The 10613-nt window shown below is 47.7% G+C and overlaps 1 pseudogene; it reads right to left on the bottom strand.

Annotated features, from left to right (window-relative positions):
• Positions 1–738: 738 nt before the first annotated feature.
• On the bottom strand, positions 739–7089 carry LOC144112879 (tubulin beta chain-like; annotated as a pseudogene).
• Between the last annotated feature and the right edge of the window lie 3524 nt (positions 7090–10613).

Below are 10613 nucleotides of genomic sequence, written 5' to 3'. Positions count from 1 at the left end.
GCACGACAATGGATAAATAATAAATTCAGTACAATTGCCAACTGCCCACCGTGATACCAAGCGTCAGCTCTTTGGACGAGGGATAGATTGGCAGTCTCCCGCAAAAGTGAGTCTGTGCAAAAGTGAGTCTTACGGGAGCTCTGAAAAAGCATCCGCAAGTAAATAAGAATGCGTTGTGGGTGGTGCAAGAAGGCCCTTTACAGAGTGCCGTGCTCTGAACACTGCCACACCGCTTTTAGTCTTCAGAAGTTTGGATGGAATCAGTGAACGAATACTGCTTTGTGTGTGCTGCTAATCGAAGCAAACCCCTTTGTTCTGGATTCAAAGTGCGGACAAAAGATATCGCCAATATAACAATTCTTTCTACTATCAGATGTTTTAACTGATGGTAATTTTATATTTTAAACATGTTATTAAGGAGTCTCAATTCATATAAAATAAGCCATTTTTGTACCTTTCGTAATGACCCCTCAAGGAGTTCAGCTGCTACCTGGGTAGGTGACGTATTCCGAAGCGCATTGTCAGGTTAATAAAATGCCTGTCAGGAGGTGCCGAGTCCAGAGGGAATGTTCCTCTGGCACATTGAGTGAAGGTATGAGGCGAAAAGAGTGGATTGCTGGAAGGGCAAAATGACACGAAGAATACAACACTTTACGGAAAAGCCAACTTGCAAGAAAGGCTGTATCTGCTGTCTCCACCGGTTTAAAAAGTAAAAAAAAATAGTTAAGCCTCTACATTCTATACGCCTTGGAACTCTCCCTCTTCCTCCTCGAATGTAGCTTCCTGGTACTGCTGGTATTCTGAGATCAGATCGTTCATGTAGTACTCCTCTGTCTCGGTGAACTCCGCTTCCTCCATGCCCTCCCCGGTGTACCAATGCAAGAAGGTCTTGCGGAGGAACATGGCTGCGAAAAACATAAGTACGCTTGGTCACCAGACGTTGTTCACAGGTACTACAACTTGTACGCTGTTACAATAGGTATGAGTAAGCGGTATAATGCAGGCATGTGGCCAAAAAGAGAAGTTCAAGAACGAGCGCCGCTTACACGTCAACTGCTCGGAGATTCGCTTGAAGAGCTCCTGGATGGCCGTGCTGTTGCCAATGAAAGTATCAGACAGCTTGAGACCACGAGGTGGGAAGTCGCAGACTGCGGTCTTAACGTTGTTCGCGAGCCACTCGACGAAGAAGGAAGAATTCTTGTTCTGGATTTCCAGCATTTGTTCTTCGACTTCTTTCAAGCTCATTCGTCCTCTGAAGATCGCCGTCACTGTCATGTAACGACCATGGCGGGGGTCGCAAGCAACCATCATGTTTTGGCATCGAACATCTGCTGTGTCAACGCCTGCAAAGTCAGTGCCCGGTACTGTTCGCTTTGTCTGGACGTGAGTGGAGCAAAGCAAGACATGAAGAAGTGCAGGCGTGGGAATGGTACCATGTTTACGGCCAGTTGGCGAAGGTCAGCGTTCAGCTGCCCAGTAAACCTGAGAGGAAAGCGAATAGGCTTGAAAAGCGACCGACTCAGACTTTCCAACGATGTCGCTTTGGTTAGGATGGTTGGAACAAGGTATTGGCAGATCATCTCAGTCTTGATTTTTGCACCCTCACCTTAACTTTCAAAACTCTGCCCGAATGTCGAACTCATCCCCATTTTCTGACCCTCCTTGGCCCTCACCCTCACTTCTTTGCTTCCTTTGACATTCCATTATCTCCTCTTAAAAACGCGCCAACCCATCCTGCCGCGTCCTCACCCATTTTAGCACATTTAACATCAGAGTTATTGTTGTTCTAATACTTCCTGCTTACTTGGGACATTGAACTCAGTTCCTAAGTGCTCTATTCTGGAGAAGTTGATCATTCCAAGCTTCTATCCTTTAATAAAAGAAATCCCACAAAAAGTAGCGGCGATTCCGATCATATAACTTGGTTCAGACGCGTCTTAAAAGGACCTCACGTGGGACTCCACATAAGAAGCAGTTAGTGTCATTGCAAAACCTGAATGCTGGCCAGCATGCAGGCTTTCTTGTCTCTGCTACGGAAATAAGTCTCTTTTTGATGGCACACAAGTGCGAGAAGAATATAGAGCGCTGTCGTCATCGGCGCTTCCTTCAGACAGAATACTAGGAACGCAAGAACTAATGACCAAAACAAGCCGCAACAAGGGGAATGTTCGTGAACATACCGGCTCGAAATCATTAAGGACAACGGGATGAAAGGCTCTGCGCACTTTACAGGTGCACTTTACAACGCAAAAACTGCTCCCGAGCTCGATATTTAGAGAAGCGCCGTATACACCGAGATACAGTCTTAAATCCTTTTCAGAACTCGCGCTGGTCATTCCTGAGCACAGAAACTTTAATCAGAGTTTCTTTTCAACTCCACAAATGATTGTATTGGAAAAGTGTAACTGTGCTCTGAAATTCAGTTCGGATAATATTATATCCGAAGAGATACGTAGCACGCTGCCTTTTCGCATTACAGGATGACAAAGGTCTGCTTCGTGTAAATAAAAAAAATTATTTAAGGACTGGAGCTCGTATTAGCGAGTGTACCCAGCTCTCAACAGCTTGGTATAGCAAACGCTGAACGCCGTAACTGCCCGGATTCATGGAGCGTTTTTACGGCGGCAGGTCAACGATTGATAAAAATTCGAGCGGAAGACACGGGCAATGTATGTGCGTCGCATCTAAGGGTTTATTTTCTTCTACAGACTGCTTTCTGTGGTAGCCTAGTCACATCCCCCAAGGTTCCGAATGCAACGGTGCGAATATCGTTATTATATGTGTCAAGTGCTGTCGGAAAACACTCCGCTCTGAACTACGCTGGATATATCACGCTTCGTTTGCATTCTTTCCTTTTTCGCCACACACGACAACCCATCTGGCGTCAGGGTATTTGACGCTACCAGGTAAGCGAAGCACCGCATTCACCTGTGTTAGATTCTGCGTCAATAATGACTTTCACTACAGTGTGCGCCGACTTTTCGGAAAAGTTCAAATCACGTGTCAACGGAGCGCGGTTGACATACTTGTGGCGTAATTCAATGGGCCATCCAGAGCACGTTTTGTTGCTCCCCGAAACCGATATGCGCGTTTCAATAGACGATGTGGATTCAGGTCCTTAGTTCTCATTAGACAGTGAGGGCATGTTTCCTAGATTCTCTCGATATCTTGCTCCTTCGCGGATTTGGAGATGTGCTCTGTATCGCAGACTGGAATTCGCCATTAGCCATTCCAATCCAGACAGCTTCCAAGCGCTAGCCACCGTCAACACCACCGATCTCATTCTCTCCAGGGCACAAGCTTGTACTACAATAAATTTTTGGCTTTTCAGCATGTCTGCGTCACTTGCTGTCTGCTTGGAACAAGTGGATCACTGTCTGCTTCCCTCATATCCGAAGCAGAAATATGGTAGAGCACTCTGACCATGTCTAAGGTACCCTACGCTCAGTAAGCGCACTCAGGATGCTTGATTGTTCCCGTCATAGGACCGCAACGGTTTTTGTTGCTACGCAAGCTGCAACCGGAGTTTTGTGCGAGGAACCGCGAGAGACTGAATCCAACAAGACGGAAACACTCGCGAATAAGAGCTCAGACAGGAGAAGGGCGTTCTTTCGCGCATGTTTTCGTCCTTCAGTAACGAGACTACCGCGGCTCCGTGCACAGTAAGCAACCAACCTGACAGCGTTCTCACTTTGCTATAGCGTTTTGGGGTTCCGAGGCGTGATGATTTAGTGTACATATATAGATAAAGTTAGGCACCCACCCTAGACATGTGGTTACACCCGACGTTGTTGCAGAAACCATGTGGTTGAGATCTCAGTAGGTGGGAGTCGTGATACTGAGGGCCCAGAATCAGATGTCGTAGAGAGCCTCGTTGTCAATACAAAATGTACCGTCCGAGTACTCCAGCAACTTGTGCACAGCGAGGGTGGCATTGTAGGGCTCCACGACGGTGTCCGACACCTGGAGGTGGAACGCAGCCCCTTATAAATGTGGCATGTCTGATGCCCCACGGGTACTACGAATTCGCATCCAAAGGGTGTTGTCACTAACCTTAGGACTGGGGACCACGCTGAACGTGTTCATGAGGCGATCGGGGTACTCTTCCAGGATCTTGACCAGGAGCAGTGTCCCCATGCCGGAAACGGTGCCACCGCCGAAGGAGTGCGTCATCTGGAAGCCGTGGAGGCAGTCGCATGCCTCCGCTTCTTTGTGGACCACGTCCAGCGCGGACTCCACCAGTTCGCCTCCTTCGGTGTAGTGGCCCTTGGCCCAATTGTTGCCCGCACCTGACTGGCCTGAATGAGTAGACAGTTAAGGGCGTATATTTTAACTAAAAAAGACCAAAGAAAATATTGTTACCAGAATTCGCACAAAGGAAACGTCACGCATTGAACACACTGCTCAAACAATGCCCGAGAGGAGGGCATTCTGCTTGAATGGAGCAGCGACTACAGCGATTAACAGCAGGCAACAGAGGAAGTTCCCGGATAGGACATGCTGTGTTGCCAACGCATTTACACTTAAGAAAGCGCCTCATACGAAATTGTATGTTAAACGCTTCGGCAGCAGTATACTGGCGTGCAAATATTAGAAATTTTTTAGCAGTGGATCAAATATCTTTCTATTCGATTGATTGGCTGAGCGAATCAAATTGTATTCGTTCAAAATTATTCCAAACGATTCGAAATTAATCGAATTTTTTTCGAATAAGAATGTCTACTGAGGCATGCCGTAGTTTTCTTCCATGGCCATTAAAGAAAACGGTCCATTCAGACGGCCAACCGCACACTGATGCTATCGATCTGCGAGGTTTGTAAGGTTCCACGCCGCCACTATTCATTTCCATTCTTGTGGCAGCGTTCATAATGATCGAATATGTGCTCTAAGACTGGGCTACACGAGAAGGGCTGGGGTAGGTTTAGCAGACCCTGCTGTTATGTGCCCTCACAAAAACCATGATTCCTACGCAGCTCTCGCTCCTCAGATACTGAAATATGCCGCTAGATTTACAGTGTCGGCATAAGTATCAAAAGATAATTGCCCTGTCATTTTGACATGATGGTCGTACAGCTAATATTCTGACTTCACGTACCCCATGCGGAGATGAGTGTTGCCTCATTTGCCAGCTCTCTCCATAGCTCTATAAGGCCTACATCCGTACCGCAGTGCCGCCGTTAGCGCTTCTCAGTGTGGCACTATCATTTATTTTGTGAGAATACTCACACAGGCAGCGAATAATCGTAAAAATATTTGATTCACAATGGAGTTGGTTTTAATCACTGCTCGATGCGTATTTATTTGGATTTTAGTGGTACTATTCTAATTCGATTTCACAGCGAACCTGCGCTATTCGTACATGTCTCGGTTCTCAGAAAGTACTATTCGCGCACCCATAGGAAGCAAAAGACGTTACCCACACTGCAGCAACATGTGTAGTAGCGTGAGCCCATGTGATTGTGCAAGAGGTGCGAAGATCGCAAGGCTGCTAACCAGCCTGTCAGGTTCCTAACTCGCTTTAAGGACCACTGAACGTAAATGTCAAACTAAGCAAGACGAATAGAATATTCCTCGAGAACAGTAAAGAAGTTTTTCAGTGCAGTCGTTGCGATTCCTACGTCAGTGAATTGCCTCCTATGGATTGCAAGAGAAAACGAATCAGGATAGCTATAGCTGCACAAATTGAACTAGATACCCATTTTTGTTAACTGATTTCTTAATTTAACAGCGATAGCAAAGTTGTGAGTATCAGAGTTTCTTAATATTTCCTAGAGGGAAAGATGGAGCTGTGGTAACTATCCCGCGATGAACAGGAGTACTAATACATGGTAGATGAGGTTTGGTATTATGCTTGGCTTTTGTTCGGCATGAAATGTGAATTCAGCCGTAGGAATGACACTTCTCGAGATAAACCACGAAGAAATGCTCTTAAAGTTAGTAAAGCAGCCGCACACTTGCGTTAAATTTATTAAAAAAAGAATAGTTAAATTCAGGGAAGTGCAATGTTTACTCACGTGCTTGTTGTTATCATTTTTGCTTTACTGACTCCTCCCTATGTAATACCCGAAAATGCTCTTAGAGTATATAAATAGCTAAGTAGATAAATAAATACATTATCAAATAAGCTCAACGTGTGCGAAGAGGGGAGCATGGCGACGCGGCTACTGATTCAGAGGTGAAATCCACGTTTACGGACCAACTATGCCAAGCCAAAAATGAAACCCCATCTTCCTGGCATTCCCGTGGTGGAAGAAGCGCTCTCTAAAAGACTCGCATAGACGATGGCGCCACTCCTCCCTCTAGATAATATTGTCTAAGGTAACTACAAAATGGAGGCGACGATTTGTTTCGATCATTTCTTGATAATTTTGAAATTAAAAATCAAAGAATGATACTATGCTATTGACTATCCTTTACTGAACACCTTTATACAAGCCCAGAATACAAGAACGGGAGCGTTGAAGCCGCAAGTGGGCTTGTGTGACGACAACCGGCAGCCGCAATCACTTTCGCGACTCATCAGCTACGTTTAAACTAATACAATAGGAAGGCTGGTTGCTATCCTGCCAACACGTGTTCCTGTCAGGTACGGAGAATGGAAAGCGATTTGTCCCCTCAATTTTGAAGAAATTTGCGCAATTGTCATCATCATCATCGGCCTGTGTGCACGGAGGGACAAAGGCCACTTCATTTTCTTCCAATTAACTCCGTCTTGTTCCAGCTGCCGTCACCATAGCCCCGCAAACTTCCTAATCTAGTTTGCCCACCTGACTTTCTGCCGCCCCCTACTGCACTTGCCTTCTCTCGGAGACCTTCCAGTATTGGCGGCCCATCGGCTGTCTTGATTTCGCATTACATGTCCTGCCCATGATTTCAACTATATCGTTTGATGATCTGTTCTCTTCATTTTCTCTTGCATTGCTCGCTACGCTGTCCGCGACTAAATTTTGAGCCTTTTAGTTAAGCTTCAAGACTCCGTTCCACAGGTGACTGCTGTCAAGACGCAACTTTGTGCACTTGCTTCTTGAGGTATAGTTGTACACGCCTATTCATGACCCCAGAGTGCCTCCAAAATGCGCACCAACCCATTCTTATTCTGCTAGCTTTTCATTGTTGTGGTCCGTGCCAGGCACTGCTTTGGCCTTGTTGAATGAAGAACGTTTTCTTTGACACCGATCCTGAGAGGGATCTGCTGAAACAGGAACTGATTTATGGTCAGTCATCGAAGACTGCTGCCGGCTTCGCAAGGTTAATGGCTTGCATTCCATAGGAGCGATCACCCAAGAGTCCGGCGATGGCCAAATAATACTGTAAGGGAGGACGTTATAACCGTGAACGCATTTTTAAATTTCGTGCGAACAACGAGTCGCAGAAACCCCCAACCTTCGTCTTCCCCTTATTTAGGCTGAACTGTCTGGTTGATTCATTAACTCGGTAATAAAAATAATAATTAAATAATAAATTTATTCACCCATATGTTGCGCGTCCGAACTTGAACTTCAGCCTGTTTATTAGCTCCAAGCTGTTGTAGGCAGTAGCCACATGCAGTAGCTAGGCCGGCTGGCTGGCTGCACTTGCTTGGCTTGGCTTGGCTGCGCTGCTGCTGGGTCTTGGTCGTCCTGCCGCTTCCCAATGACAAAAGAAAGACGTCAGTCGCAACGGCTGAGGGCAGTGTGGTCCACCCAGGGGCTGCCACCCTGGGCGCCCCTTGAGGCTCGATTGGTGTCGAGAACTCAAGCAGCGAAAAGACAATTGAGCTTGACTTGGTGTGCACAGTGCTGAAGGTATCTCAGATGCTCGACTGTTCTGAAACGGAAAGATTGCCGCTGCTTCGCAGGTGACAGAAAGACCCCCTCATAAGCATGGCCGCCGGCCTACTGTATGGTCATGTTGGCCACGCCCTGTTCAAAGTACAGAAACCACAGGAGCAGTGGCGGCACGTTGAGGAAGAAAAGGGCGACGACGAGGCGCTTCCCCTCCTGTGGCCACAACCTCAAGATAAGCCATGCATCGGCAACGAGGTACATCGCTGTTGCAACGTACCACAGCTTCCAGAGGCCAACAAACAGTCCCCACATAGCACATATGAGGAGTGGCCTCTGGAGCTTTTCCACATAGCGTTCGTCCGCTTCTCCGGCCATGGCAGCCAGTAATGCCTGCTGCCGGTCTTCCCTCTCGTCTTGCTGGTGCTGCCGCTGGAGCTGCTGCCAGTGGAAGGGGGCACCCCGCAAGGAAGGCGACGCTAAATTGTCGAGGCCGCGGAGCACGTACACCGCTCGCTGCCGCCACCACTGACTGCCACGAATCTGCTGCTCAGGAACGTCATCTTCATCTTCCGTGTCCGAGAACAGCTCTTGTCGCGGCATGTCTGTCATAACAGTTTCTATTGTAACGGTGGCGGTGATGGTGGTCACGGTCACGGCCTTCACTGAATCTTGACCTTTAGACAAGCCGTTGGGAATGCCCTGCTGCTGCTGCTGCTGCTGCTGCTGCTGCTGCTGCTGCCGCTGCCGCTGTTGCTGCTGCCGCTGCCGCTGCCGCTGCCGCTGCTGCTGCTGCCGCTGCCGCTGCCGATGCCTTGAAGACTTGTTCCCCGTTTGCCAGATGCCACTAAACTTCGGAATTTTAAAACCCAATACCGCGAACAGCAGCGAAGAATTTACGATAGACGACATGGCGTACGGCAACTTCTCAACCTTCTGGAAAGTGATGAAGTCTGGGTTAAAGACTTAAATCGAAAAGGGAACGTCGTGGCTCCCGCAAGCTAGCCTTGGTCATACATAGTTGACACTAGAGACGGCACTATATGGTGAACTCGATCCCATCTTATCCCTTTTCTCCATCCTGCGGAAGAGAGAGACAACCAAGACGTTGTATACGAGGAATCTGTGTGGCGACGTACATGAAGACGACAAAGCACTAACACTCCCTGGGACTTCAGTCTCTCCAGAAGATTCACAAACCACCTGCCCTGAAGCCCCCACCGGCACACCAGGTGTGGATGTTGTGTCGTTCCTCGCAAGAGTTTGCTTTTCTTTCAGGAGAGATGTTGTAAGCAATAGCCACATGCATTAGCCAGGCTGGCGGCTTGGAGGCACTTGCTTGGATTGGCGCTCGCGTGAGGCTCGCGGCGCCTGGGACGCGTCTCGTGCATGTGCCGGTATTCGCCTGGCTGGAATGAACCTGCCCAGTTGGCGTCTCGACACAAGTGGCTAATGCTTGCCAGCGGCTGGACCGCGGAACTGCTTCTGATTAGGAGAATGAGAGCAGGGGCGCTGTAAATTTTAGTAATATCTATAGCTCTTTGTCTAGATATGAGAGACGCTGTCATTTATTGTATCCTGTGAATATCTTTACTTATTTATTTATTTATTCATTTATTTATTTAACCCTCTAGGCCAGGCATGTTTTATAGACAGGGATTGAAATGTAGCATATCGAAACATAAGAAAGCAGATTGGACTTCGCGATCGAGTTGAACGCCAGCTGTTGCAGAATTTCGCGTAACACTGCCGTAAATGTGAAGCCATTTCTTCCTGGAGCTCCTAACTACACTGCGCGGCCTTCGAAACTCTTTCCGCGTTGATGACGGGCTGTAGCTCACTGCTCCCCCGCGCTTCGCTTTCGCCCATTGTTTAGCAGTAGGAAATGTGGCGCTGGTAGCAGTGATTTTACTTACAAAAGGAGGAGGAAAAGGGAATTGTAGAAACTGCCTACGATCGATCACGTAAACTGTGGCCGGTGAAAATAAAAGGTGACTAGAGTGACAGTCAGGAGAGCAAAAATACAGGCAGTAGGAGAAGAGTAGACAGAGGACGGCCATGGAGGCTATTAGCATGTTCTAACGGGAAAACACACGCCCTGCATGTTGTCAGGCTTCGTGAAATTTACAGCACCGTGGTTCTTTTCGACCACACCACCTCGTAGGTTGAGTTCCCAGTTTCAGTCAACAATCGCACACTTTCTGAATTGTTCTCAATTTCAATCATCGAACCTGCAGTATTTTTTTGTTGCTTATTTCAAAAACATTTTTAAGTATCTGTCAGTGACCGCCTGTGTCCTGATCAATTCCCCGCAGTGGGTGCGTGCCACTAACTTATTGAGAAGGACAACGAAAAGAGACCAACAGCAGCAGCACTGATGCCCAGTTAAAAAGAACGAAGCCAAATGTTCAAGGAAATAGGGGAAGGGTAAGGAAAATAAGGAGAGATAATGGCAGTGTTACATGAGTATAGACTGTGCTTTGAATCTACCCCAATCTCCAGACAGCACAGCTTTGTCACGCCAGCTGAGGTTGCAGAGCATTAGTGAGGTGAGGAGAGTGTCTAAACTTCGCGAAGGACGCGTACTTGTTCCGTGCTGAGTGACGGGGTAAAATGGCGCGGTTTTCCCCGATATTCTGCTAATGTTCAGCGATTTGCTCTTTGTATGTTGTGGCGCCTCCCGCTGACGTCGGTGGCTCATGAACGCTGGTATGAGAAAGGGGCTGTCCCTGCTGGCTACAGCGTGCGACGCGCTGCTACAACCGGCGACCGTGCAAAACTTACCCGTTTTACCCTTCGCGTCTTGCGGGCATCGTTTCTCTGCGTCAGGTTTGCAGGAAAAGTTTACGT

Source organism: Amblyomma americanum, chromosome 1 (genome assembly GCF_052857255.1).
Source record: "Amblyomma americanum isolate KBUSLIRL-KWMA chromosome 1, ASM5285725v1, whole genome shotgun sequence".
Lineage (NCBI taxonomy): Eukaryota > Metazoa > Arthropoda > Arachnida > Ixodida > Ixodidae > Amblyomma > Amblyomma americanum.
Note: the sequence above shows the minus strand (reverse complement) of the source record. Positions and strands in the feature narration are given on the sequence as shown.